Genomic DNA, 27,718 nt, shown 5'->3' with positions numbered 1-27,718 from the left:
GCTGAGGATGGCCCCTCCGGGCAGTCGCAGAAGAGAAAGACAGATAAAGCCAGGCATGAGAAATGGCCCGGGAGGCACAAAGTCAGTGAGACTGCATGAAGTTATTCTCAAATGAACAAGTACGGTTTCCTTGTTCTCTCCAGCTACCCCTTGGCAAGCTGAGAGCAGGCACAGAGAAAGGATGCTACCAACTTCACAGGTCAAGGCCTCGGGACAATTTAAAGGAACAAAGAGGCCTGAGTTATAACAAGAGTACACCTGGAGGTGACTGGAGGTGAGGAGGTGGGGGGGAAAGCGCTGTTCTTCTCTCCTTGTGGAAATTTTATCTGCTATCATGTACTGGTTCTGAGTGTATCACAAAGTATCTTAATGTGTGCATGTGCGCAGGTGTGCCCGATCTCAGGAGCGGGCATGGCTGGTGTCCCCCAGCCAAGAGGGACGGAATGAGGGACTGGATCAACCACGGGCTCAGCACATAATAATCACATGTGCTCTGCAAATCCGCCAGGAGCCAGTGGCTTCCCTCAGATGAGAAGGAGCAGCTGCGGAGAAGGTGCTGTACGAAACGCACGTGTCTCAATGAGAGGAAAAAGGCAGGAGCCAGACGAAGTGGGTGTGTGGAGCCAAATGATAGATTCCTGGGATGACAGCAGTCACCTGGGGTTAGCATCTTTAATGGCGAGATAAGCCCCAGGTCCTAGCTTAGAACAAACATTTAAAATATTTATTGAGAACCACTGACATAATGTTTTTGAGGGGAAAGGTAATAAAGATGAGAGAGATCAAAGTTTATGCCTGGTGGTCAGCGTTAGAGGAGGAGGCAGCGAGCATATGTGGGTGGTGACTGCGGAGGGAAAGAGCTAGCAAACAAAATCCACCAGGCCTCCGCTTCACCATGATCTCCTTCAGTTTCATGGCTTTAACCCCACTAGACAGTGATGACTCCCAAATTGGAATCCTGTCTCTGTCTCTGATTCCGTCTCTCTTACCTCTTCCTCTCTCCATCTTTCCTTCCCCTTCTTTGACAGCCTACATCTGATCCATTAGGCAATTTCATTGGTTCTACCTTTCTAATAGGTCCAGAATCTAGCCCCTTCTCACCACCTACACTGTTACTATCTGCATCGAAACCACCAGTGTCTCACCTGAATTGGTGTAGTAGCCCCCTCGCCCATCTCCCCTGCCTCTTCCCTTGCCCCCTGCAGTCCCAGCTCAACACATTATTTATTCTGAGAGAGCCTTTGAAAATGTAATCAGATCATGTCACTTCTCTGCCCAGGGACTTTCAATGGCTCTCACCTCTGAGTGTGAAAGCCAAAGGCGTATGATAGCCCGCACGGACCTCCGTGATCAGCCCCACACCTTCCCTGACCTCCTCTCCTTGTTCACTCCCCTTTAGCCACGCTTACCTTGGCTGGCCCTTGATCAGCCAAACATGGGCCTACCTCAGGGCTTTGACCTCGCTGTTCCCTCTGCTGAGAATGTGCCTCTCCCAGATAGTCACAGGCTCAGATGACAGCCTATGGGGAGGCCTTCCCTGATGTAATATTGCATCAGTCCTGCTTTCTCCCTGACTCACCCTGCTTTATTTCCCTCCAAAGTCCTTATCATTGTTTGACACTCGCATATTTACTTACTTATCTGTTCACTTTCTCCCCCAACCAGAATGTAATACCTGTGAGGGCAAGGTCTCTATCCCTGACATCTAGGGCAACACCAGAACTTTAGGACATAGTAAGCACTCAATAAATATTTGCTGAATTGAGTGAATGAATGAACAAATAAATGAATGAATATACTATCCAGCTCACAGTTTCTACCTGCCTTTACCGTTTGCTTTGTTTCATCTTCATGATGTGATTTGAAATATTTCTCAACCATTGTTGTTCTTGCTATTATTTCAGCACTCTGGGACTTTTATTTCTTAGCTTTAAAATAGGGGTGCGACAATTTCCAAATCCACTTCTCTCCTTAAACTTCTGTGATTCTATAGTGATTGGCAAGGCTGATTTAAGGAGAAATGTATTTTTAGGAACTCTTCTGGAAATCTTATCAGCTGTGCCTGGTTTGGCCTAGATTCGTTAGCAGGCCATTTGAGCTGTGGGATCTAACAGGAGCATCTGCATGGGGGGAGGGGACATTCGGGGAGCCCATTGTGCTCCCGCTCCAGCGTCCATATCTGAGGGGGCATCCAGATGCAGGGGAGAGGTGGCAGGGCTCTGCACTCAGCATCGGGAAGGAGCAGGTGTGGGATATTTAAGTCCCCGGCTGCAAAAAGGACACAGATCTAGGGCCTTGGTACCCGAGAGGCTGAGTTTTTCTTTACATCTTCTCTTCTACTAGAACAGCACACACATAACAATGTGCACCAAGAGCCCACCAACACCCCCTAAGCCCCATCTTCATGGTGTGTTGGTGGGAGCCCCTGTGGTTTCAGATCTAGAAGAGGGTCTCGAACTTTCTGAATGGGAGCAATACTGGTTCCCAGAGGCTGTCAGCAAATAAGGTTGCTGAAGGTGGATGTGACTATCCTCCTTGATAAGACTGGCTTCCAGAGGCCCCAGCCCTGGCCCTGGTATCCTCTAGCAAGTAAACTCCCAATTTTTGAGCCACACGGACCCTCCACACAGAGTACCCTGCGGGGTTAGCATATCTGTGAGGTCAGACCAGGGCAAGCAGGTTTTCTGCCCTGGGCCTCTGAGGCAGTGGCTACAGCTAGGTCCCCTTCTTCTTGAGATTTGTAATCCAGCTGTTGAATACATCCCAGAGAGGTTCTGCTGGGAAGAACCTCACCCACTAACTTCGCAGAACACAATTATTCTGGCAGGGAACAGGGTATGTGGATTGGATGTTCCAAGGGTTCAGAAAACTCCAGAAGGATACAGAATGCTACCTGTTTGTTCGAACACTGTGGGAAAGATACCAGCCAGATCAGACATGCAGGTGATGATATTTCATTAACACTGAACAAAATACAAAATTACCTACAGAGCACCGTTTGACTTTAGCAGAAAAGAAGAACCTAACAATTCAGGATCAGGGAGAGGTCCATCTGCTAAAAGGGGATTTTTATTTTGTTGTCATTCCAGTCACCACTGAACTTAAAAAAAAAAAAATCAATACACTGCTACACTCTTTTTAATTGCCATTGATAAGGAATGACTCAAGCCCCAAGTATAAAGCAGGCTACAGAAATTAAGACTGAGTCAACAATTCCTCTTATCTTTCAGGAAATGGAGCTAACTGCTAGGATCTAAATCAACAACAAATATTTATTGCACTTAAAACCCCCAAGCTCTGAGTGATAAAAAAAGGACAAACCTGGCAACAAAGTGTATCGTCTATAAAAATGTAAGGCACTGATACAGGGCATTATTAGGTAACATGATTGCTAATTGCTGGAAACAGGTAGCATCTTTGCCCGACTTATTAAATCAAGCTGGCCCTCCCATTCCTTCCTTCATGCCCAGAACCGCTTCTTTTGTTACCTCTCTGCCCAGACAGGGCACTCCTCAGAGGCTAATCACCATTCGGGCTCTGCTTCCCCGCTGCCACCAGTTGTCATTATTTCTAAGCAACATTACCCTGTGCTGTGTCACCATGGCAACAGTGGGCCACCACTTAGAGGAGTGCAACAGGGGAACTGGGGGAAAAGAAAAGCAACAGTCCAGGGCTGAACTGTTTCTGGTCATGAGCCACTTCTGAGGTGGCAGACGGGCTTCTCCCCATTTTACGGAAGGGGAAACTGAGGAACGGGCCAAATGCTCTCTCTAATTCCTGTGCACGGAGGAGCAAAATGTAAAACCTAACATCCACACCCTACACATGGCGCTGTGCTCCTTTCGTTGACATGGAGTTGACTGAGCCATTTCAACAAGTATCCAATGTGAGAGAAACGAAACAAACAACGGGAGAGGGCAGGGGCTTTTGGTATTATGCAGATCAACCAAGAAATCTTTAGATATCTGCTGTAATGTACTCTCTTAACTACATGTCTTGTATATTTTTTCAAATACACAATTTTTATTTAAATGTAAGCAGTTTTGCTTTCCCAGGTCTATTGACCTGTGGACTTCACTCAGCTCCTTACTTCTCCCCTACCAACTACATTTCTTTCAAAAACGTATCCATTTTCCTTTAAGTGTTTTTTAAGAGGCATACTGCTGAGTCGGAAAATTAATAACCTGGCATAACCTGTGATACCACCCTCACAACACCCTCTCAAGTTACTTGTTCATTATTTTCCAAATTGATTTTATCACCTGTATTCCCACGTGCACGCTTCAATTGCTCTCCTAATGCTGCCTATTCCTCCAACTGGTCTGACCTCCTTCTCTAAGAGAACCCATAGGTGCGAATCAAACCAAATCTGACAAGATAAAATGAGAGAGAGAGAGAGAAAAAAAGGCAGTCTGAATAATACCTTGCCTGGTATGCAGATCATCACATCGCTACCTATTTACACTCTTTGCAAAACAGAAAAATCTGTCATGAACAGTATGCATGAGAAAGCAACTTGACTATGTGGTAATGCTTTTACGTCTACAACATTATTTTGCTAGTGCTGTCTATTTTTTCCACTAGAGATGAAAAGCAAAACAATTTTTATAAGAAAACTCTATATACAGATGTACATGATGTTCTGCTTATTGCAATGTGTCTTCTTGTAGTAGTAAAAATGATTTTCTTCGGGTTTTAACAAAAGTGTGCATTTAAATGGGGAATGGACGGCTTACTTAAATCCCCACTGCTAAATTAAGAGAAGCAACTCATACAATCACGTGCCCTTGAGCAAGCCGTATAACTGGAAGCTTCTGTTGTCCCATCTATATACTAGGTTGTTGCTGAGACTGCTGACACCCTGTATATGAAAGAATTTGGAAGACTTAAGGCAGAGCACTGGGACAAGGCATTTCATTCCTGGGATCTTTACTGTGCCATGGCAGAAGATTGCAACACTGATGGTGGAAATTTTGGTGAAGGCCACGCTGATAACCTCTGCAGCACTTGGCAGAGACGATCCCAACTGCATTGCTTTTCCAGTAAGAATGACTCAGCAGCAGCAAATATTTATTAAGCCGGGCTACGAGTTCTTCACTGTTCTAGTTGCTATCACCAACCCCCCCGTCAACTCTGCTGACAGACATTCTGAGGTTTCATTCAGCTTCTCAAATGGTAGTTACAGCATTTTCAAAGAAGGCTGATAATAAAGATCCATGACCCCAAGCCAATAGTTTTAAGGTTCCTATATGTGTTACGTCATGATTTAGGCTTCTGCAATGGCTTCCTTCAGACAGAGAAGTGCTTTGGTTATCAAGGGTCAGAAATAAGGTGGATGTACTTGCATGTACAAGTCCAGGGGTATCTTATGGATGCTTCATAGGTAATTGGCTCAGCTCTTCCCGTCCTCCACCAAAACCACATTTAGTTCATTAGGTCACAGGCAGTTTCTACAAGGAAGGGGCAACCAGCATTTCTGTTTCAAAGTGTAACAGTGTAAAAAGTAAAGGCCTTCTGAGACACACTTGACTGCCCTTTGGAAGTAGCCTAATTGTCTAATTGTCAGAAAATGGATAGGGATGAGGTTAGAAGAGCCGAGTGTTAGTTTTTGTACAGTCACATGCTAGCCAGGAGATTTGGGGTGAGTCATAATCCCTCTCTGGGCCTCAGTTTACTCAACCTTAAAAAGAAGATGCTGGACCAAGCAGTGGTCTTCAAACATGGGGTGGGGGTGGGGGTGTAGGGGGGGTGAGTAGCTACAGAGCCAAAGGCAAATACATTGTAGCTTAAGGAAGCATCAGTGTTACTTAAAATGTTGTTGGGTAAAAAGGAAAGTCAAATCACTGATGGGGCAAATAATTTTTTTAAAATTAAAGTTTATTGGGGTGACAATTGTTAGTAAAGTTACATGGGTTTCAGGTGTACAATTCTGCAAGTAATTTTAACTTTTTTATATGAAAGCAGAAATATAACGGAGTAGAAAGCAAGCTTTAGAAGACTTTAGATAAATAGACTTTTTCTGTCAATCTTTCTAAGCCTCAGGAGACCACCTCCTCTCTCCTCTGCTATAAGGATGCCTCAGTGGAAAGGAAAACTTGAAAAACTGAGTGACAGGGTCTTCAGGACCACCTCTACCTTGGACATGCTAGGAATTGTGTTTCTTCCCTAGTCGTCAGAGGGATCTTTAGGGAGATATCTGTGACCCACTGGGGTGTGATTTGTTACCCTGCAGCAGAAACACAAAGTTCATAAAAGCTAAAGATTTCATTGGAATCACTGACCTTCCTCAGAGAAGAAAATGGTGCTCCTCCAGACCACTCGGGCGCCTAAAATGATCATGGGGGTATACTCTGGATTTATTGTTACCTTTGGGACTAGGAAATATAATGTACCAATTTATTTACTACCATATTAGGGCCAGTCAAGAGCACCTGGGCTGTCCACGCCACTGAAAAGTAGCATCCACTGGGCTGTAGCTGCATTGGCTCACACCTGACAAGAGTCAATCTTCCTTTAAGAAATCCATCAAATTGACTATTTTTTTTTAAGAATTTACACTATGACTGAGGATAATACAGTAAATAAAAAGCAGATTCGGAATGGTGATCCTTTTAGAGCCCTACAACTATAAGAATCAAATATAAAAGGAAGGGAAACTAGATTTAAGAGCCAAAGAGGTCAAAATGCAAGTTCAAATCAAATGTTTAGACTGAAACAAATACTTTCAAAATAGAGGCAAATGCTTTTCAGAGGGCATGTTAGAGATAAATTAGAGTAAGAGTGGTAGAGCAAGTTCATAACACTGGTTTTTGTTTTAATTTAAACTGTTAGAACCAAAATTTTCATGAGCTACTCCTAGAATATTGCTAAATGCTTTTCTTTTCATCATAATGTGACAAAAATCCTCTATCATGCTTCAAAAATTTGAATTAATACTTTCTAGATTTTTAGGTATGAATTATAGTTTATTTTTTAAAGGGAAATTATGAATATTAACAAAGTTAGAAATGATTCAGTGTTATACTATTTTAATCTAAATATCTAAATGGTTCTTAACTTAACATTTATCAGTCAAAATTTTATTTGTGTGAAAATTTTTAATTGAAAAACTCCTGAGAAAAATCTAGCACATTTTCTAAAATGTAAGCTTCCAAAGAACACTGCATGATAATTTCTGTAATAAGTATTGTAAGTATGATGTTACTGTAAAAAGAAAATTTTTGTGTATCACTATTTTATTAAGGGAGGATTAGCTAATGAATTTCTTTTAATGATGTGAAAACTAGTAAACTTGAAACACATTTAATTTCCCTGCATTTATCCGTATAGCTCCAAACTTTCTTCAACTGACAAAAAGAATACAAGGAACTGGGGAGGTGGAAAGGGAGGGCCTTAGTAATGAATACACAGGATCCACAAGTGATATTTGTTTTTACTCACATGTCACAGATGTTTCTATTTCAAATGATCAAGTTTTAACTCATAAGCAAATAACTAGAATGTTATAATAACCTAATAAGTATATAACTTTTTGTTCAACATCATTTAATCAAGCTACAAACATTTTTAGGTACAATTATGTGAACAGAACTTTGCATGTCTAATAAGTCCAGGTTGAGATTCTATAGGGTTGGGACTAGACTGTTTTATTTCTTTGCTTTAAGCACAGGGTTCAATAAATATTTGTTGAGTAGGTAAATGGATAGATGAATAGATGGATAATGGATGGATGGATGGATGGATGAGACAGAGCAAAAGAAGTCTGTTCTTTTTATTTTAAATTTGTATATCAAAGTTGTCCTTTCTATGAAGGTGGAAACTTATGTACAGTCAGTCTAAATTTTGCTTTTAATATCATAAAACTAATATTTATGAGATGTTTAAGTGTCTTAGATTTCAGTTAGCAAGATGAAAAATCTACTGCTTGTTGCTTTAATCAGTTTAAAATTCCCTGGGGAAACTTGTGTTCATAGCAGGATATAAAATACAGTGAATCCTCTGTCACTAACTATTTTTGAGAATTTTCAGATCAACTGTTCAAAATTTTCAAAATGTGAAGAGATGGTACAGTCCATACATTAAAATATAACAGGGATATATGGCATAACTACTGCAAAAGAGAAGAAAATGTTATCACTATCTTCAGATGATATGATTATATTCCCAGAAAATTCAAGAGAATTAAATTTAATTCTCACAAGGAAAAAGTGAGCTCTGTTAAGCTGCCAGAAATGAAATAACTAAATGAAGTTAAATGGGACCAATACTTTTCTTGTTCTCTAGCAATAAGCAGGTAGAATATATAATAGAAAAATATATCGTTCATAATAGCTACATAAAACAATTGGGAATGATGCTAACTGAAAGTGTATTCAGACAGACAAATATTAACAAACTTCACCTGGAGATATAAAGTAATATTTCAATGAAATTGAGAAATATTTCTACATTGGCATTCTTATCATTTAAAAATATCAGTTCTTACTATATTAGCTCTTACTAAATTAATTTATACATTCAACACAATTTTAATAAGGCATCAGAAGGATTTTTTGTTGTTGGAGAAGCTTTTTATGAGTATGGGAAAGAGCTTAAAAATGATTTTAAAATTTATCTGGAAAAAGAAATAGATGAGGACAGGGCATAAATTCCTGAAAAAGAATTGCAATATATGGAATTAGCCTTAGTAGATGTATACATGCACTATTCATCTAAAACAATTAAAAGTATGCTACTGCTGAAGGAATAGACAGATAAATCAATGGAATTGATTAAAACTATCTTGAAAAAGATCTCAGTATACCTAGGAATTTAGGATCCAAGATAGTTAAGACCACAAAGAAAGGGTGCTTTATTCAATATGTACTGTTTAGAACAAATGGGAAAACATAGAAAATAAATTAATTTATAAACTCAACTTTCACTATTTTCCCAAATAAATTCCATATTGATTTGATTAAAAAGATAATCCACAAAGGGGCAAGTGTGTGTGTGTGTGTGTGTGTGTGTGTGTGTGTGTGTGTGTGTGTGTGTGTGAATTTTCTCATTGATAACAGGAATGCAAGTCTTTCTAAGAATAAAAAACAATGCAAACAAAGAATAAGAACGAAAAGGTCAATCCATTTTTATGGCTTTAATACATGTTAAGGACAAACTTCTGACTTCTTGGTACCATGCCAACTTGAGCATGTTAGTAAATAGCTATCTAAATTCCCCTACAAAACCCCCAGTGAAATAACTAAACATTGATAAAAACACGGAAAAAGAAAGTTTTCAGTAGTGTTAGAAACATGGAAAATGTATCAGCCACATGTTTTGAAGTCTCTATGCAACTATTAGTTATACTGAAAACCCCCAAATTTTGCTCAATCGCTACATTAAACTGAAAACCAACAGTTCAGTGGTTCATCTTCCTTGTGCACTGGAAATAGCAACAGCGAGGAGGCTTGAATCGGTTGTATACTTGGCATCCGGCCTAAGCAAAGGAAAAGTTTGGTGGAGAGAAGTAATTTCTATGGTAAGAAACTGAGCAGAGATGACATATCACTGCTGGGTACCCCATGGCCAGAACTCAGTCTACACCATACTGAAGCTGTTGCATCACTGAACTCAATCAAATTTACATGAGGGAATCTTCTACTTAGTATTTGAGGAAAGGATTCAGTTGACAGGCAGCAAGTGAGGTGCTATAAAATGATTTCTCTGCCCTGTGTTGGATAAAAAGCACCAAACCTGGATAGACCTCTTTGCACTCATGATGAATAAATGAATAAAAAACACACAATGGACAAAAAGTAGATATGCAACAAAGATCCAGTATGAGTCCAACGAAAAGATTCTGCAAACTAAACAGAGGGTGAAGATGGAGAAAGCTCAAGGTTTACCATTTAAAAATGAAGAAATATTAAGACAGCACCTTGCTTTGTGTTTTCAATAAAGTTCTGGAGAGCTCATCCTTCCTCCAAGAACTTAATGAAACCAGAAAGGGAAGATGAGAAGAAAAGGCAACAGACTGAAATGAAAAGGGACTGAGATGGGAGATAAACAGAAATAAAAAATAACAGTTGGTTGACATAGAAAAGAGTGTGAGGAAACCAACATTTCAGTAACAGAACTGAAATCTGAAATTTATGCAGTAAAACACTCTCTGTACCAAATGGAATCAGTGAGGTGGAGAATATGCTTGAGACATATTTACACGATACAGAGAAGATGGGAAAAGAGATTTAAATGATCAGAGAGCTATTGACAGATATGGAGGTCACAAAACAAAGATCCAATCTAAGAATTATGAATGCACCTGGAGAGACAGAGAGAGAGAGAGAGAGAGAGAGAGAGAGAGAGAGAGAGAGAGAGAGAGAGAGAGAGAAAGAATGAATGAAACAGAAGCAATAATTACAAGATATTGGTAAAATTTGGGGAGGTTCAAAAAGGAGCTGAGAAGATTCAAAGAGACTTCTGTGACCTAGGCAAAACCAATGAAAAGCTCTGAGAACTAACATGCTAACAATTGTGAAGACAAAGGAAGATTTCTAAAATTATTTAGCTCCTTTGCCTAAAAAGGAGCTAACTACAAATGAATTGTTTGGCTTCCGACTTTTTTTTTTGCAGCACAAAACACTAAAAGCCAATAGAAAAATGTCTATAGAATTTTAAGGGAAAAACTTATTACTCCAAATAATATAAACAATCATATTATATTTCCTACATGAAAATGAAAAAAATTCTCAAATATGCAACATATCTAAAAATATAACAGTTCCTGGGACTCCTACTATGAGGGATTTATACTAAAGGGAAAAAATAGATATGGGATTAAATATCTATGTATCAGGATGTTAATCACAGCATAATTTATGAAGAGAAACAATTAGAATCAATGTAACAGAGAATGCTAAAATAAATTATGGTGTTTTCATTATTAGACATTAAGCAGCTCTTTAACACTATGTTTTCTTTTTTTTGTTTTTATTTTTATTTGTTTATTTATTTATTTATTATTTTTTTAAAAATTAAAGTTTATTGGGGTGACAATTGTTAACAAAGTTACATAGATTTCAAGTCCAAATGCTTACCACGTGGTATTAAATATTTTACTTTTTTTTCTTCAGGAAGAAAATATTTTATCATTATAAAATAAAATAAAACAAAAATATTCTGAGACAAGAATTCTAACAATGCGCCCTGGGCTTTTATGCTTGCAAACCATGTTATTTCCTCATTTATAAATTGAACAATAGATCAAATGTTATGAAGATTTGGGGACAATCATTTATAAAATGTGGATACATTTTCTAGAGACTGAACATCCTGAAGTGCAAGGAAGTAGCAAGATAGGAAAATCACATTATTTTGCTAGGCCTGGATACATTTTTATTATTGTGAACTTTGCCAAGTTAGATGATACAATAAGCATATTGCATATCATGACCTGTTATCTAAGCTGCTTAGCAGAAATTATAATGAAGTGTTACTGAAAAATAAGTCACAAGGTAAAACACGGTTTAATATTTAAACAACTTAATGTTAATTTGAGTAATTCAAACTCACAGTGAGTGGGTTGTGGTAGGGGGCTGGCCAACTTTTAAGAAAAGAGATTAAATAAAAGAATGAACAGAGTGACAATGGCTTGCAAATTGTAGCTTTCTAATAATAGTAAAATTTGCATAACACTTCATAGAACTTAGCATAAAAATGTTAAATTAAAACTGCTTATTATTACTTCTAATAATAAAACATAAGTTATATAAAGTTAACCACTAAGGCACCAAGTGAGACAATTTTAACATTGCATGTTAGACTATGGCTCCGCCTTCTCTTTACCACCTTTGATTTTACAGGGTGTTAGAACAAAAAGGGGGAAAGTCTAAGAAAAAAATGGTACCTGAATTTTATTATTCTTAACAGCAATAATGAACATAGAGTTTCTTTTTGTATGTCAAGTGGTTAAAGATGCTATGCCTTGGTCCCTCTAGGGACTCGTAGCACATATTTTTAGAAGGGTTGTCTAAGGTTTGTAATGAAGCATGAGTCCGTGGTATCAGAGACCCATAATCACTATTTCATGCTTTAATCAACTAAGCAATTCAACCACGTACAAGAGTCTCAACCATGACTATGAAATATTATGAAAAGTAAATTGTTATGCAAAGAATAAATAATTACATGTTAAATCCAGGGGTGATAAATATAGGAAGGAATATTTGCCAAGAAACATCATTTATAGTGCAACATAAAAACATTAAACTAGAAAGAGATTGTCTGATGATAAATTATTTTAAGTTTAGAAAGTGTGATGAAGGATTTGCCATATATGCTTTGATTCAGACTAAATGTTTTCTAGATTTGAGTACGCCTATGTTTTGGGGCAAAAATCACAGGTAGAGCATTTGGTCTGCAGATTCAAATATGATTGCTTGTAAACTATTTTTTTTTAAATGCCACTGAAACAAAATGTGATTAAAATATAGAGCAGGTGACATTGTTAATTAACCAATCATTATGCTTTTTTTAAGCTATCTGATTAATGAGTGAACTAAAGAAAACACCTAGAGTTCTAAACAGTTTTTATATAAACAACACTACTACCTCAATAACCATAACACTTTACATTTGAATCCATATATCAGTATTGCAGACTGTATCATTAATTTCAACCATTTAACAAGAGAAACAGATATGAGAGAAATGGCACCTTCCCTAAGAGCTCTGAAAGAACCATAGTAACATTCTTCTAGAATTGAAAGTTTGCGGTATTCTGAAACATATCTCTTGAAATACATCTTGACCTTGAAATATCTCTCTTTTCCCACCCCTCCTTCAAAGGGAATCAAAAGACAATTTAGAATTTAAAAACAGAGTAGTATACCATTAAAAACACAACAACTGAGTCCGTCCTCTGAGGGCTTTTATATTATTAACATAAAGCCATTCAGGTGCCTATTCCTCCAAATATTCTCGAACATTAAGAAACAAAGCATATTGCAGTTTTTAATTAATCAGCATTTTAAAGAAACATGGTGGGCAATCGTAGAGCTCTCTTTATGTCTTAATTAAAAAGTTTAATACAATTGTTATCATTAATATTACCAGCTGTATTTACATAGAGTTTTATACCGTGAATAAAATGCTTCCAGCATGCATGCTCATTAAATTTCAGAGGTAGTCAACAGGTACGCAAAGGATTGGTTTGGATATGTCAGCCTCCACAGTTAGAAAGAATTCCAATGACTAGTTTCATTATTTAGGCTCTTCAACATTTTCTTCCCATGATTACTAGTATCGGTCTCATTTTGACTCCATAAGTGATTCAGGTTCATGATTGCCCCCATGCTAGTCACAGAACAGCAATAAGTATATTAAGAAAATCTACTGGCTTTGCGATAAAGCTGACTGTAAAAACAGCTCATAAAGCTGATATCTGTGTCCTTCAGCAGGAAGGAAGCATCCGTCTGGGGGAGTGTGTCCTGTACTATGGTTCAGTACAATAGCTCTCTTTTTCTTTACAGGGTCAAAAATTCAGCAAAAGAAATTAATAAAAAGCCTTCTCAGAGGGGGAAAAAAAAAAGCCTCTCTCTACTGCCAACCCTGCTGCCCCCTCCCACTAAAAGATAGAGATGGAGAATTGTAGAAACAGGAGTGTATTCACAGAGCTTAACTAAAAGCAGATTTCCTCTGGATTAGAACTGCAATTTACATACTGTATAAAATGTCAGGGCGATATTCTGGTTTCTTACACACGGCTGATTTTATTGTATACTTTACAGCCTTTATCCTCCTATAAAAATTTCCCCTTTCTAGGTTTAGATAATTTTCTAACATAAAGAGTAGGCATTCACATTTCTTTCTGATGTAAAAAGGCAAAGTGGTTTGCAATAAACATTTGAAGTTCAATGAGCATTCATATACGAGTATATATAGAGAGCGAGGAAAGGTGGGAGGGGAGAGGAGGGAAGGAGGAAGAGAAGAGCAGTCCACACCTATCTATTGAGGGCTCTCAAAATGTTCAAGTTCCAGAATTTTCACTAGTCAATACACGAAACGCCCCTGCAAAAGTCCTGATTAAAAGTTGGGATGAGCGGTATACGGTTCAATTCTGAACTCTAAACAGAAATAAGCTCCATCTCTAACCAACAGTCTGACCTTTCTAAACCTCACTGTTCTTCTCTATAAAATGGGACAATACTATATATCTCTCAGGGCAGATGGGAGCATTAAATAAAAAAAAAATTAACGTTTTGAAAGTAATTGTCAAGGTGCCTAGAGCACAGTGGGTGCTTTAAATGAGCTCCTTGTCCAGTCCCCTCATTATCTGTTATTTAAACCTAGAAATGAAAGAAAACTGTGCTACTACGAGGACCTGGCCCTGAGTTTCAGATTTGTGTTAGTGGTGAGAAATCCGCACTTGCTCGTTTCTTTCAAAAACGGCAAAAGTAATGACTCCACATCAAATTCAAACAAAATATCCAAATGCCAGTTTGGGGCTCCTTCCAGTGAAACAGCCACCACTCTGACCCCTAATATCACATCCAGGAGAAAGAAGAGTTGTAAAGTAATTGTGTCTCTCAAGCTTAGTAAAACTAAAAATGCATTTTCCAGTAGTAAATTCAACTGGATTTCCTTTGGGTTAAGTGAATGTAGATGGTTCAGTGGCTATCACCCCCGTTATGCCAAGGACAGCAAATGGCTATCACTCAGGTTCCCCCCCACCCACATTCTCACCTTGTCTGTCTGTGGCAGGCTTGTCTAATCGATCCCAGTGCTTTTGCCCTGTGAATCCAGACTTAGCACTCAAAAATTTCTCAGAACAACAAGTTTCCAGGCAGGCAGCCACCACCAACTGATCCGAGTTCCCTTATGAATCGAAACCAGCCTCAGTCTAGGCTAAAGGTTACCTTTGAACTACTTACGATAAAAGGGGGGGGGGGGAGGCGTTGCTTGCTGAATAAATTAACAGTCTTAACATAATTCTAATGGGAATATTTACCTGACGTATGAGACCAAACTTCTCAGGCATTTCACTACCATTCATTTAGACATAAATAATACCTGTAACACTACTCATAAATCATTCTTATCTCTTCATTAATAAGAACTTCTCAAAAGCTGTTACGAGATAAAATACTCTCGGCCAGTTCAAATTGCTGTGTGTCATTATAATGAATAAAAGTGTACATCTTTGTGAATCGTCTATAATTCAGGATCTTCGGTAATTAGATTGAAATGAAGGTTTATTATATTTCAATTTCATTTTCTATAGCACTGGGTAAATGTAAGTCTACCCTAGCACAGACCTGGGGTGTCTTTCACCCAGATGAGCCTCTGTTTTTATGGGCAGTGTAAAGATGTACCCAGAACTGATGTCTTCAAAACAAGCACTGTGAAACAAATGTCTGATTCTTCGGCCAGTGTGCATCAGCGGAAAAACAAACAGGCCATTATATTTGTGGGAAAGAATGAGATTGCAAAGTCAATGAAGAGCAAGGCACATTATCAGCTGGTCTACATTGTAAAACAAAGGCACAAAGGCGCTGTTAATACATGAAAACGCCGAAGTTTCGTGGTTCTCAGTGCACGTCAGTAGTTTGCAGGGTCACCCTGACTATAAGTTGACTTGTCTTTATTAGTGTCCATATTTTTCTTAGCAGATGACATATTTCCCTTAGCTTTCCTGAACATGATCTACTCAGGAGCATTATTGGGCACTGGCCTCCTTTCTGTCTGTATCCCTCAATTGGTTGCTTTCAAAATTACAGACTGTATTCAGGACAAGTAAAAAAAAAAAAAAGTCATGATGCTTGAAATGCAAGCAAACTTAAATTCATTGCAAATATCTTCACGAGTGGGGTTTTCCCTTGGGGCATGTGGTGCGATTTGAAATAAACTAAACATAACTGAAGGATCACATTGGAATTTTACAAAGCATTGCTATGACCTAATGCTGTAAATTAGCCTTTACACTGAAAGGAATTTTGAAACCACTATTATCCAGTGTCATGTGAGAGGAATTGTTTTTGTATTTCGTCATTTTTTTCGCCAGCAGGAGGGCAAAGTACTGTCCACCCCGTGGCCTGAGAAGAAAGGTGCGGTTCTTTTCCTCGCCTTCCTGATGCCGTGGGCGACAGAGGTGGAGGGAGAGCAAGTACAAGTCTGCCGAGAAGTTTTCCCCGACCCTTTTCTCCTGCTGGTAACAAAACAAGGTCTACACTGGAGGGTAAAAACATCTCCCTAAATATCCAGTCCTATCCACGCTGCATAAAATAGTCACATTTCTGTGCATACACATTATGCTATTCGCTGGCAATTGACTCTTAATTCATGTGCTTTTCCCTTGAAGGGTAGGGAAGAAAGAAGGAAAAAAAAATCTAACTGCCTATTAGTTTTAGTTTATAGATGAGATGATAAGCCTCTAAAGCCACTAATTAGAAGGAGCAGGCTAATTAGAAGGAGATTGTGATACCCTTCTCCCCTTTCTTTGCTTGCTGTCATTCGGTGCATCCTCCAAGGCCCAGTTCAAATGTCCTTTCTTGGAAAATCATTGCCAACCCTGTCTCTCACCCTCACTGCCCTAGAGAGCCACTAGAACTATCCCTGACCATCGTGCTCCCCTATACTTGAGTCCTCATGTCCTTGAAGTTAACCTTGTTGCTGTGGTGTCTGGCTAAAACATGAGCCAACCGAGCCCAGGTGTCAGGCTAATGCGTATTTCCAGCTCAGCACCCAGAAGAGCCCCTGGGTACTCAGCCACGTTCTGTTGACTGGCTGGCTGACTAAATAAATAAATGATTCAAGAGCAGTCCATAAGAAAATTTAAGACCTTAATTTTTTATTCTCCCGAGTAAACCAAAAATCCATCTACCTAAAAAACTGCAGTGGAACTTGATGTGTTCAAGGAGTGTGGTCCTGTGATCAACTTTGTCTCCTACATCCACTCTCCATGCCTGCCACTGGCCACTGCTGGACGAGATGGAGGAGAGGATGACGGGGTGGTAGCACTCTGAGCTTGGGCCAAACCTCTGGGTTCGAGGCAGAAGCAGAAAGCGTGCCGGCGACAAGAGCACATCCACTCAACCAGGGGAGGGGGACTGGCCTGTGTGGTGAGCATGCGGCCCTACTTAGTCTTCTCTCATTTTTCCTTTCACCAGCACCACTTTCAGAAGATGACGTCAGTGGAAAATGACTCCACAATACATGCCACTTATATTAAGTAGCATCCCCACAGATCCAAGCTTAACTGTACTCAAACTGTCAATCAAGCAACACAAAGGAGAAAAAAAAATAACAAGTCCTGCTCATTCCATGCTTCTTTAACAACTCTTAGGTGCCCCACCCCCCACCCCAGGAGCCAGGGAAATGCCTATTTCTTATTATGTTTACTGGAATGAATTGACTCTCTTCTAGGCCCTAAAGTCTTTGGGGACTGGGAACATCATGCAGGTTTCTGTGTTCCCCACAGGGCCCAGGACAAGCACCAGGCAGGCACAGGGATATACCCTGCAAAATCAAAAGCATGTGTTCAGGATTATATTCTGGACAGAAGATGGTAGATAACAAGACGGTTGATAACGCTACTATTGTCTAGCTGAGGGGCTCTGATGTGAAATCCCTCTGGGCTGATCACAGGGTCTGATCCCAAGAAGCCACCCTACGGAGCCAACAAGGGTCCTGTAGAGAGGTGGCCCTGCCGGGCACAGGCTGCGTCTCAGGTGCCTGGTGGACCCCGAAGAAGGAATGAGCTTTACCCATAAAAAGACCAAACTATTTGAACCAAGTGCCTGCTCCCCACTTTTCCCTAGACCCTAACATTCTGAAGTATAAGAAGAACATAAGGAATCGCCTTTTGAGTTCCCAAGGACACATTTGGCAATCAAAATTTCTGGAAGTCTAGGAATGTGGGTGGTTTGGCTAAAATCCTAGCAGCTTCACTGCAGCCACCCTGAGTGGAGGAAGACACGTTCTCCAGGCTATGGGAACACAGGCCCAGACTTTCCTTGTAGCTTCAAGAGGCATCGGAAGTGTCCCAAATCAGGCAATTTCCTTTCTGTGGAACCCATGTGTGCACACAATAAGGGCTCATTTCCTCCTATTGGCTTTTGTTTGAACGGTTTCCTTTGATATAGACTGTCTTCCGCTCTCATTTGCAGTTATCTAAATCCAGGCATCCTTCTCAAGTCAAAAACTCAAAATTCACTCTAATGGAGTCAGGCCCAACTGGCCCAACTCTGATGGTCTCTCTCTCCTTCCTGCCTTAGATTAGGCATTAAGTGGCTGGGGTTCCCAATCCGAAAAGGGGTAGTATCAGGGTTATGCATTCGTTTCTGCAGTGTGCACGTGTGTGTGTGTGTGTGTGTGTGTGTGTGTGTGTGTCTTAACACCTCAGTGCATTGCTGACTACCAAGCATCTTTGTTTTGCTTGCTTTACATAGCATCAGTGTACTAGGCACACAGTTGGATTTTAATCAATACTCTCCAAATGGAGGAAATGAGCCTTTTGAAAATGGTTCACAATGGATTCGAAGATTTACAGATCTATTTTGATTTGGAAATCTTCTGTAATTGAAAGCTGAAACTGAGACTTTCCAATTCCAGAGTATCATAAATTTCTTTTTGCACTCCCTCTATTTTTGACATTTTTTTTCACTTTTGTTTTTATTTCTTCCTGTGTGCTGATCAAATGGGCTCCTTACCACACTTCTCTCTTCTTGTTTGTGTGTTACCCAGAGCTCATGACCTGGGGCACCAGCAAGCACCTAACTTGTAAAAATATCTCTACTGCTGATGGGTTTTCAGTGGGAAAAAAAAAGGACAAAAGTGACGTGTGACACGGAGCCTTCCAACACAGGCAAGTGGGTCACTACATCCAGGAAGGAAGGAGTACGTGGTTTCAGGAAACACCTTGGAGCAATCCTTCCTTATTTATTCTCTAAGCAACAAAGGGCCAACCTTTCTTCAGGAACCAGAGGGTCAGGATGGGCTGGCAGATGTCAGGAGTGTTTCTTGGCCCCAGAGGAAATTCATTCATGCATTCATTCACTCATTTCCAAAAGTTTAAGTTCAGGAATTTGGTCCCACTGTGAGCCAGTTACCATCTGCTTGAATGACCTAAAAATGGCCTGAGTGGGGACAGAATCAATCTTATCTGTGCCAAAACAGCTCAAGCCATGATGGAGCTGGGTCAAGTGCTCCATTTTCACACACGTACTGTGTGAAACTTTCCAAATGTGGCCCTGTCCTCCTCTTTGCAAAAGCAACTGCATTCCTTTAGTCTGGGGTAACGTGCTCCAGTGTCTAATTATACCTACCAAATAAAAGTATTCCCAAGAGTCTGGCATGAAATTATTTTGTAAAATATAAAGCCTTGCATTTTGTTGCAAAAACAGTAATGTTTTCGTGAATGATAATAAGACTTTGTTATGACTGCAGAAATAGTCATGTTGAAGACCCACTCTTTCTGGAATTGTTCGAGGGTTTGTAGTATTAATTTGGGATTATTCTCCAATGGCCTCAGGTTCACCTAGAGGAATATATCCAAATATTATGTATTGAGTGTTTATACACAAAGTTCTTTACATACGTGATCTCACTTAATCCCAATCATCACCCAGAGAAGTGGGCATTATAACCGTCATTTTAAAGATGAGAAAACCGAAATTCATATACATTTTAAAATTTGCCTGAACTTGTGCATCTAGTCTGTGGCAGAGCCAGGATTTGAAAGCAGACTTTGAATTGTCTCTTAACCCCTGTGCCAGGAGGTCTGTTAATCATTTGTTTTCAAATCACTCTGTGTTTTTGCAATAAACGTAGATTCCTGGGACTCGCCCCAGACTCCCTAAGTCAGCATCTCAGGGGCTGAGGCCTAGGAATCTGTCGTTTGTCTTTTTAACAAGCTTCCCAAGAGTCTATGCAGCCAAAGCAACTAGCGTTTGGAATAACTAGTAAGGACTTTTGAAATGGGTTTGGGAAGAAAACACAACTTCTCTCTTCTGGTGGGGTTGGAGTTGGGTAGGGGAGCAAACGTAGTACAGAACCACCACCTTGTCCCAATGGCTAGAAGAGCTCATTCTGGCCTTGACCGTAGGTGTGCTTGTTTTTAACTTAGTTTTCAAGGGGCCCTCAAAGGAAAATAAATAGGTCAACCCATTTTGTGAGATGTGCTGTACAGTGTGTACAGCCAAACATAACTAGAAGTATCTGTCATATAGCAATTAAGCAACTAAAACTTATTTTAAACGTTAGGACACTCCAGATAACTCCCCAGCTTATGCATTTTTCACTTAGTCTCTTCTCTGCCAATTGCCTTAATCAGCCAAACTTGTTCTCTGAAGTTTAAATGCAAAAAAAAAAAAAAAAGCCCTGGTCAAACAGATTGGGGGCTCAGCTGGGCTCTCTTCAGTACTGGAGTACAATTTCATAGCTGTGTATACAAACTTTGGGGGGGAAATGCATTCTCTCCTCTTCTGTAATGAAAGCTTCTGGGTGTATTTGGGTGAATGGCAGACTATAGGTTTTTATAAGTATGACTCATAGCTAATAGTCATCTATAGAAATGCCTGTCTAAATAAGACACTTGAATCATTCCATTGCATTCCACGAACAATTATTGAGCACCTACTATTTACCAGACATTGGCTCAACTTTAAAATGCATGGGGGGGGGCCGGCTGAGTGGCTCAGTTGGTTAAGAGCTCGCTCAAGAGTTTGAGCTCTGAGCAACAGCGGTTCGAGTCCAGCCCGAGCTGAGCAGCCGCTGAGCTGCCAACAGGTAGCAGGATGGCTCAGCTAAAAAAAAAAAAATAAATAAAAAATAAATAAATAAATAAATAAATAAATAAATAAAATGCATGGGGATTGCTACAATGAGACTAACAATCTTCTACATGTGACTTCTGTATTGGCAGATTTTGTTACTTAGGAGAAGGTACTAGGCTCATGAATTATCCTTTTGCTGAACCCAAGGAAATGAAGGAAAAAGGGAAGGAAAATGATAAAGCAACAAAGGAACAACAAATAACATGGGTAAAGCACTTCAGACAGCAGCAGCAGTGGTTATATTTTAGTAAAGCATGAAGTAAAAGCTCATCTTTAATTAATAATTGGGAATTGATGCAATATGTTATCCTCCTCCCTCTTACAGGTATTTTGAATAAGGCAGGATTTGTTTCAAGGCACAGGCCTCCGGGGGGTCTCCCTGAAGAAGCACTTGAACCTCGGCTTACACTTTACTTCAAATTTATCTAATGTTTTTCATCTTTCCTGTTATAGGAGAATCGGATATATTCCCACAAATTTTCAAAAATAATTTCTCCTTGGTGCGCTCAGCCCATCTATCCCCTGCAGCCTCCTCAGGCTTAAAGCTGCATCAGGTGCCATCTGCCAGCCCGGCCCACCTTCCCTCAAACTTAACACCCTGCTTCCCTTCCACTCACCTCCATCTCTCCTTTGATTGCTCTAAATATTCCACACTCCCTAAATGTTTTCACTTTCCACTCTCTTGGTACCTTGCCACTCAGCTCCCAACAGGTCAGGGGTGCCTTCTTAACCCAAAGGTCAGGGGTGCCTTCTTAACTTCCATATGTCATGGTACCAGGCTCAGTACTCATTGTTACTGAACTTTCTTTAGGATCTGGCTTTATTTCACATTATTACCTAGTTTTAGGAAACCCTAAAATGTGCCCATATTATGTCACTGATCAGCATTATTCCTAGGACAGAATAAATACCATGAGTCTCACAGATCCAGAGGCATTGAGAAATGTCCTGAGGTCCACACACCTGTCCGCAGGAACACCTGTCCTCACGGAAATGCTCTTCACCTTGAATTTCTATGCCAGTGGGAGTGTGCCCAGGAAATCCTCTTAAATGTAAGCATTCCCCCAAAGCTGTGGAATCAACCATGTTCTAGATCACACTTGCTTCCTTAGCTATCTCAAGTGCTTTAGGATTTCTAATACCATTTTGCTATGGATGAATTCCAAATATACATCTAGCCCTACAGTCTACGTAAGTCTACACCTACAATTCCATGAGGATGTTCTTTTTTTTTTCTGAAAATTTTCTGTTGCCAAGAAAACCTCACTAAGTAGAATACATTTGCCCTGGCAGAGCAGGTAAAGATTAAATGTACGATGATCAGCTTCTTCCCATTGACAAAGGGCCTCTCACTGTGGATGGGGCACTTCTGGTGCATTGTTTCACCAAATCTTCCTAAAAATCCTGAGACATGGCATGACCATCTTGATTTGTGCCAACCAGAAGATCAAAGTTCCCAGTGATTTGGTAACTTTTGTTCATCCTAAGTAGGGAAACCTGGGGTTCAAATGCATGTTGATGACCTGCAAGCTTTGAATTCTTATCATTCTTACCCACCCTTATTTATTTTTTGAGATCTGCACTCACTGGACTTAAACAGAATCTAGGGTTACAAAGCAAGAAAGGGCAAAGGGCATTGTCACCTGTTCCTTCCTTCTACTAGTCTTGATTGCCACATAAAATAAAATAAAAAAACAAAAAAACCCCAAAAAACTAAAACCCTTTAAGCAAAATGTTCATGTGGTTGTAAACCATAAAAAAACACAGAAAGTAAAGGAGGTGTTTTGAACATCGTGACAAAGTGATATCATCATCATCATCATCATCATCATCAAACAGTGATGATTTCCTTTCTTCTCAAATTTGAATGTGAAGCATTAACTTCCCATTGGCCCAGGAGTAGGATGTTACAGTGATTCATGGTTCCCATTATTAGCGGGAGTGGAGCCCCGCTGCTGGAGTCTAGGGGTTACTTAGGAGAGAAACAGATAAGGAGCGAGGAGGCAGGAATGGGGCTAGAAGGATATAGGAGAACCTTTCAAATAGCTTTCCTTTCATCTATACTAGACAGTGCAGGCAGCCGGCTACATTTTTGAAACTTTATTAAAGACAGAAAGGACTCCATATCTTAAGTGTCCAGCACCCTGGACTTTTAAAAAGTGAACTCATCTGTGTAATCCACACCCAGACTGAGAAATAACTAATTATCAGGACGCTGGGAGCCCCCTAAGATCCCATTTCAGTTGTCCCCTACTTTCCCCAGAGGGTGACCCCTTTCCCTAACTAGCTACTACATCTAACTAGCTGGCTACATTTTTAAATTAACCCTTTGACTGTTCTGACCAGGAAAGCATGTGTTCTTCGAGAAGCCTTTTCTGGCAGCAATCGCCATTTCAAAGCAGGAAGAAAAAAAAAAAAAGTGTGTGTGAGGGAGTAATTTTGTGTGTAGGAGAAAAGTGTTTCTAATTTCCAATCCTGAAAATGTGCGGGGAGGAGGAAGATGTGAAGAAGGGAAATAAGTCAGTAACTGCAATCTCGTTCTGCTTTCCCCATTAGGAGCTGGAAGGAGTCCAGCAACATGCCATTTTGAGAAAGGAAGCAAACAGGATCACCTTCTCTACCTGCCGCAGCCTCGGCCAGAGGAGGTTGGCTCCTATTCCCATAGCCTTCAAATACGTGGATAAGTCGATGGTTATTATTTAATCGCACAGTGTTCACTAGAAGCCTGATATTGTATTGAACATATGGTTTTGATTTCTTTTTTTCGGTTTCTAAGCAGTGAGCAAGATGGAGAGTGTCACAAACCTAACTCCAGGATTTGCTGGGTTCTGCCAGACTGTAACGAGAAACTAACTCCCAGGCCGATACCGCTCCTGCTTTAGCAGCTTCAGGGGGCCCAGGAGGGAACCACAGAGGGCCACGGACTAAAACGCAAACACACTAGCTCTGACAGGGAGAGGGACTCTGTGCTGTTGACCTGACAAAGGCCTGGTTTGGGCTTTTCCATGACTTTCTGCACTAATTATCAAGCTGGAAGGAAGAGATCAGAACATCAGATAAAAATTCACAGCCTCAAAACTATTAACTCAAGATGCAACTTGTATCTGGCTAAGCGACTGACATTAACTTGGGTATCCACAATGTTTTAGACGGCAGCACTCTAGAACTGCTCTCCTTGGGTTATTGGCCATCAGTGCTTCCAATAACAATCACTCCTCTCGGTTCCTTTTTCTGATCAATTACGTGCTGTGTGTGTTCTGGGTTATACAACTTAAACTTTACCCTGAGGGGGGAAAAATTAATTCTTCCTAGTGGTCAGCTAGAAAATTTGTAGTTTTAAGTAGAAAGGCCAATTTTCAGCATGTCAAGAAGGCTGGCTGGGTTTATAGGACATTAGTAAAACTAATAGTAAAGAAAAAAAGGCAGAGTTTGTGATACAGGCAGGGCATGGGGATCTTTAGGTTAAATATCAACCTGGGAATTTTCCTAAGAAAAACTGGAGGGCTTGTCTCAACTCAGTTGGAAAGCTTTGGAACAGGCTGCCTCCGGCTTTCTCACCTGGCCAGCGAGCTGGGAAATGGTTTACCAAACCCTTCAATGCCTTTCCTTTGTTTGCTCAGGGTGTCCCTGAGTAGGCCCGGGAGGAGCTCAGGGGGAAAATCCTTCCTGGTTTCTCCCTCTCTGAGGAAGGAGAGCAGGTTAGTGCAGCCTGCTGTTGACTGGAGCTGGGATTAATTAGTTCCTTTGGTGACCTTGGCATCTACCGATGGCAGAGTGTTTCTAAGCTGCAGAGGACTGTGTTGAGAGCCACTGAGAAACTCAGGAGGATTCAGAGCTACTGCTATAATATCTCTATTTTGTTGAGCCAAAAACCAAAACCAAAACCAAAAAAACTCCCCAAAATATCTAACTTACCTCTAAAACCTTAGTGTGGTATTCAAATTGTGTGAAGATCATCTAAATATCTATCTATCAATCTATCTATATCTGTATATGCTAATCAATACCTAAAACTATCTGTGTATATATTAATCCAAATTTCCATCCACCTATCTTTATATATAAATATTAATCTATATTGATAACTATCTATCTATATTAATCTAAATCTAAATCTCTACATCTGTATATCTATATATGAATGGCCATTTATAGTTCTCTATATGCATGTATGCATGTATGTATCTATCAATCATCGTATGGATAGTTTTACAGGGCAATGCCCACCATCTTGCCAAGTATGTGCAGACCTACCCAGAGCCTCCTTTGGGGAATGAAGACAACGTTATACAGTTGGGAAAGATGTCTGCCTGTCCCCACCTCATCTCCCTCCATCACCTTCCTCCCTCTCTCCCCCTCACTGTGCTCAGGCCTAAACAGAGCTGAGGGAAATGGGGAGCCTCACCCCTGTCTTTAACATGGCTGGTTCAAGGTTCAAGTATAAGAGAGATCCAGGACAACAGTGTGACAAAATGGCCAGAGAAATTCAGTGTCTTAGTTTGCATAATAAAAGTATTATATCCTGAATAAGGAAGGTGCCAAGAGCTCCTATAAGAGGAAGCTTGATTGTTATCTTTAGACAGGTGAGGGGCTCCCCTGCTGGAGGGATGTTTGATTTGCCTAGAGTGACTCCAAAGGCCTGACAAGGGCTGAGGAATGAAGGTCACCGGGCGTCGTCACATTTCATTTCAGCACAAGGAAGAATTTTATAACGAAATGTTATGGTCATAAGTGTTTCGGGGTAGTGAATGTCCAGTCAATACTGGTGGTCAGGGGGTAATCAGAAGCTGCCTGTCTGGGCTGTGGTGGGGGGAGACACGAGTTGTGCTAGGTAAGCCCTTCCACGCCTTCCAACTTGGGACTCCCTTCTGATATTCGAGTTATGTTTGTGGTGTTTGTTGGTTGGGTAGGTCTGAAAGAGGAGGGGTATCGCAGTCTTGTGTGATGTGAAAAGTTCCGCTGCTGGCTCTGATGTGCCTCCCCACAGCTCACCCTCATTCTGATACCTGAGCACCCAGAAGAACAAAGAGGCGATTGGAGTAGCAGGTCATGGGAAGGAAAGAGTTAAAAAGGCCTAAACTCTAGGCAGGTCCCAGCAGCCCCAGAGGCAGCTAGTCCCTTTGATCCTGCCTAGTAATTGCAGCCTAGTTGCAACAGGGAACTTTAAAGAAAAGAAACAGGGAAACTCTAGAGATAGGGTTTGTTTTGTTTCCTGAGGGGATGGTCTTTGTGGTGGCTGCCAGGAAGCTGATACTTTAGGGTTCAAATGATGGGCTTCCTAAGGGGGGTAAATAAATAATCCTTTCTATCAGCTAAGAGGCAGGTGTGAAGAGAACCCCAGAAACACCAGGTATCTGTGTGTGCCATTTAGTAGGGATGCCAGGTACAGCCTTGGCAGAGAGCTGAACCAGGAAAAAGAGACCCTGGGTTAGTTCAGGAGGCAGTGGAGCAAGAGAAAGAAGAGAAGAGAGCGGGAGGGAGGGAAGGAGGGGGCGGAGGAGGGAGAGGGAAAGAAAGAGGGGGGGGAGAGAGAGAGAGAGAGAGAGAGAGAGAGAGAGAGAGAGAGAGAGAGAGAGAGAGAGACTGACTCTGCAGGGAGGGGATCATCAGTAGATGCAGCCCTTGGTGGAGAAGGGGTGATGCGTGTTAAAAAAAAAACCAAAAAAAACTGCACCTAAAGAGGGAAATTGATGCAGAAAAAAAAAAAAAAAAAAAAAAGAATTTCTAAGAATTCTCAGAGAAGGTAGCAAAGCCACAATAGCACAAAACATCTCACTTTTCTAGAGTTGATAATTAGCTTTTGTATGTGTCATCTATTTAAGGTATCTATAAGATACTTTGGATACCAAGGTCTTTAAGTTTCTTTCAGCATGCCTGCATGCGCGCACACGCACACACGAAGGAGATTCAAAAGTAAGGAAAAGGCGAGCTAACCACAGCAGCGATGATGCTATAGCCATCCCTGGGGATTTACCAAGTCCCTTTGTGAGGAGGAACTCCTCGCTAAAACTGAGCTCATGACTGCACTGTATACCAGTAATTGCTTGTTTGTGTTCTATTTAACTATTTAGTGAATTCTGCCAACAGTACATGCAAATGCAAGAGAAGGTTTTCTAAAGCAAAGCCTGTTGGGTTGCAACCTCCAAAGAAGCACCATTGGGAAAGCTCTGGGAGCTTGGAGACCCCCTGCTGAGGTTTCCCCCCCCTTGCTCTGTCACATGTTCATGTGTTATGAGGCAAGTAACTCCACCTACCTGGACTTTCTTTTCATTGTAAAAAGGTTTAATGGAGTTGACGTATATAAAGCTCTCAGCAGAGGGCTTGGCATCTAGTAGGCACTCAATAAACCCAATAAACACTTGTTTCCTTTCATTCCTAAAAGGTTATTGGTAAATTAAAAATGCATAAAAATCCCGGCCATCTGTGTGTGGACTAAATGGGCATCTGGGCAGAGAAGACTTCCTGCAAATCAGTTTAGATGGACTCCGGGCTGTAGGAAACAGGGGGCCACATGTGGGACATAGAGAAAAATGAAGCCCTCGAGAAGAGGGAAGGCAGATGGACACAAAACAAGATGTAAGACTTAGAACAAGATATAAAAGCATCCACCATCAGGCATGGACATTTCACTTAAGCTACCATGAGACAGCTTTCATTCCTAATGATTTCTTCATTCATATTGCAACGCTTTAAAACTAACTTTTTATACAAATGCAATTTTAATTGCATATAACACTTCATCTATACTCTTCATATTCGTTGGAGAGAATGAGGGGAGGATGGCATTATCTACATCTTAAGGGAAACAATGAGTTTGTCCGAGTTCCCTGAACTCATCCATTGAGGGTGTGGACTGAAGGAGGCACATCAGACTCACAGGCTCCAGCTCTGACCACTGTCTAGAGAAA

General features: G+C 40.6%; 1 protein-coding gene across 9 annotated transcripts in view; it reads right to left on the bottom strand.

Moving 5' to 3' along the window:
- The window catches only part of MBNL2 (muscleblind like splicing regulator 2), a 154,321-nt gene that overhangs the window by 117,560 nt on the left and 9,043 nt on the right, over positions 1–27,718 (bottom strand). Inside the window, exon 1 of one of the 9 annotated variants that reach the window (XM_019625899.1) lies at positions 14,722–14,855. The exons of the other annotated variants lie outside the window; for them this stretch is intronic. The gene's annotated coding sequence lies outside the window, so the exon portion shown is untranslated. Of the gene's footprint in view, positions 1–14,721; positions 14,856–27,718 lie in introns of those variants that run through there. 9 annotated transcript variants of the gene reach the window in all.

The sequence above is a fragment of the Hipposideros armiger genome, unplaced genomic scaffold (assembly GCF_001890085.2).
Source record: "Hipposideros armiger isolate ML-2016 unplaced genomic scaffold, ASM189008v1 scaffold_643, whole genome shotgun sequence".
Classification (NCBI taxonomy): Eukaryota; Metazoa; Chordata; class Mammalia; order Chiroptera; family Hipposideridae; genus Hipposideros; species Hipposideros armiger.
This window is presented reverse-complemented; position numbering and strand designations above follow the sequence as displayed.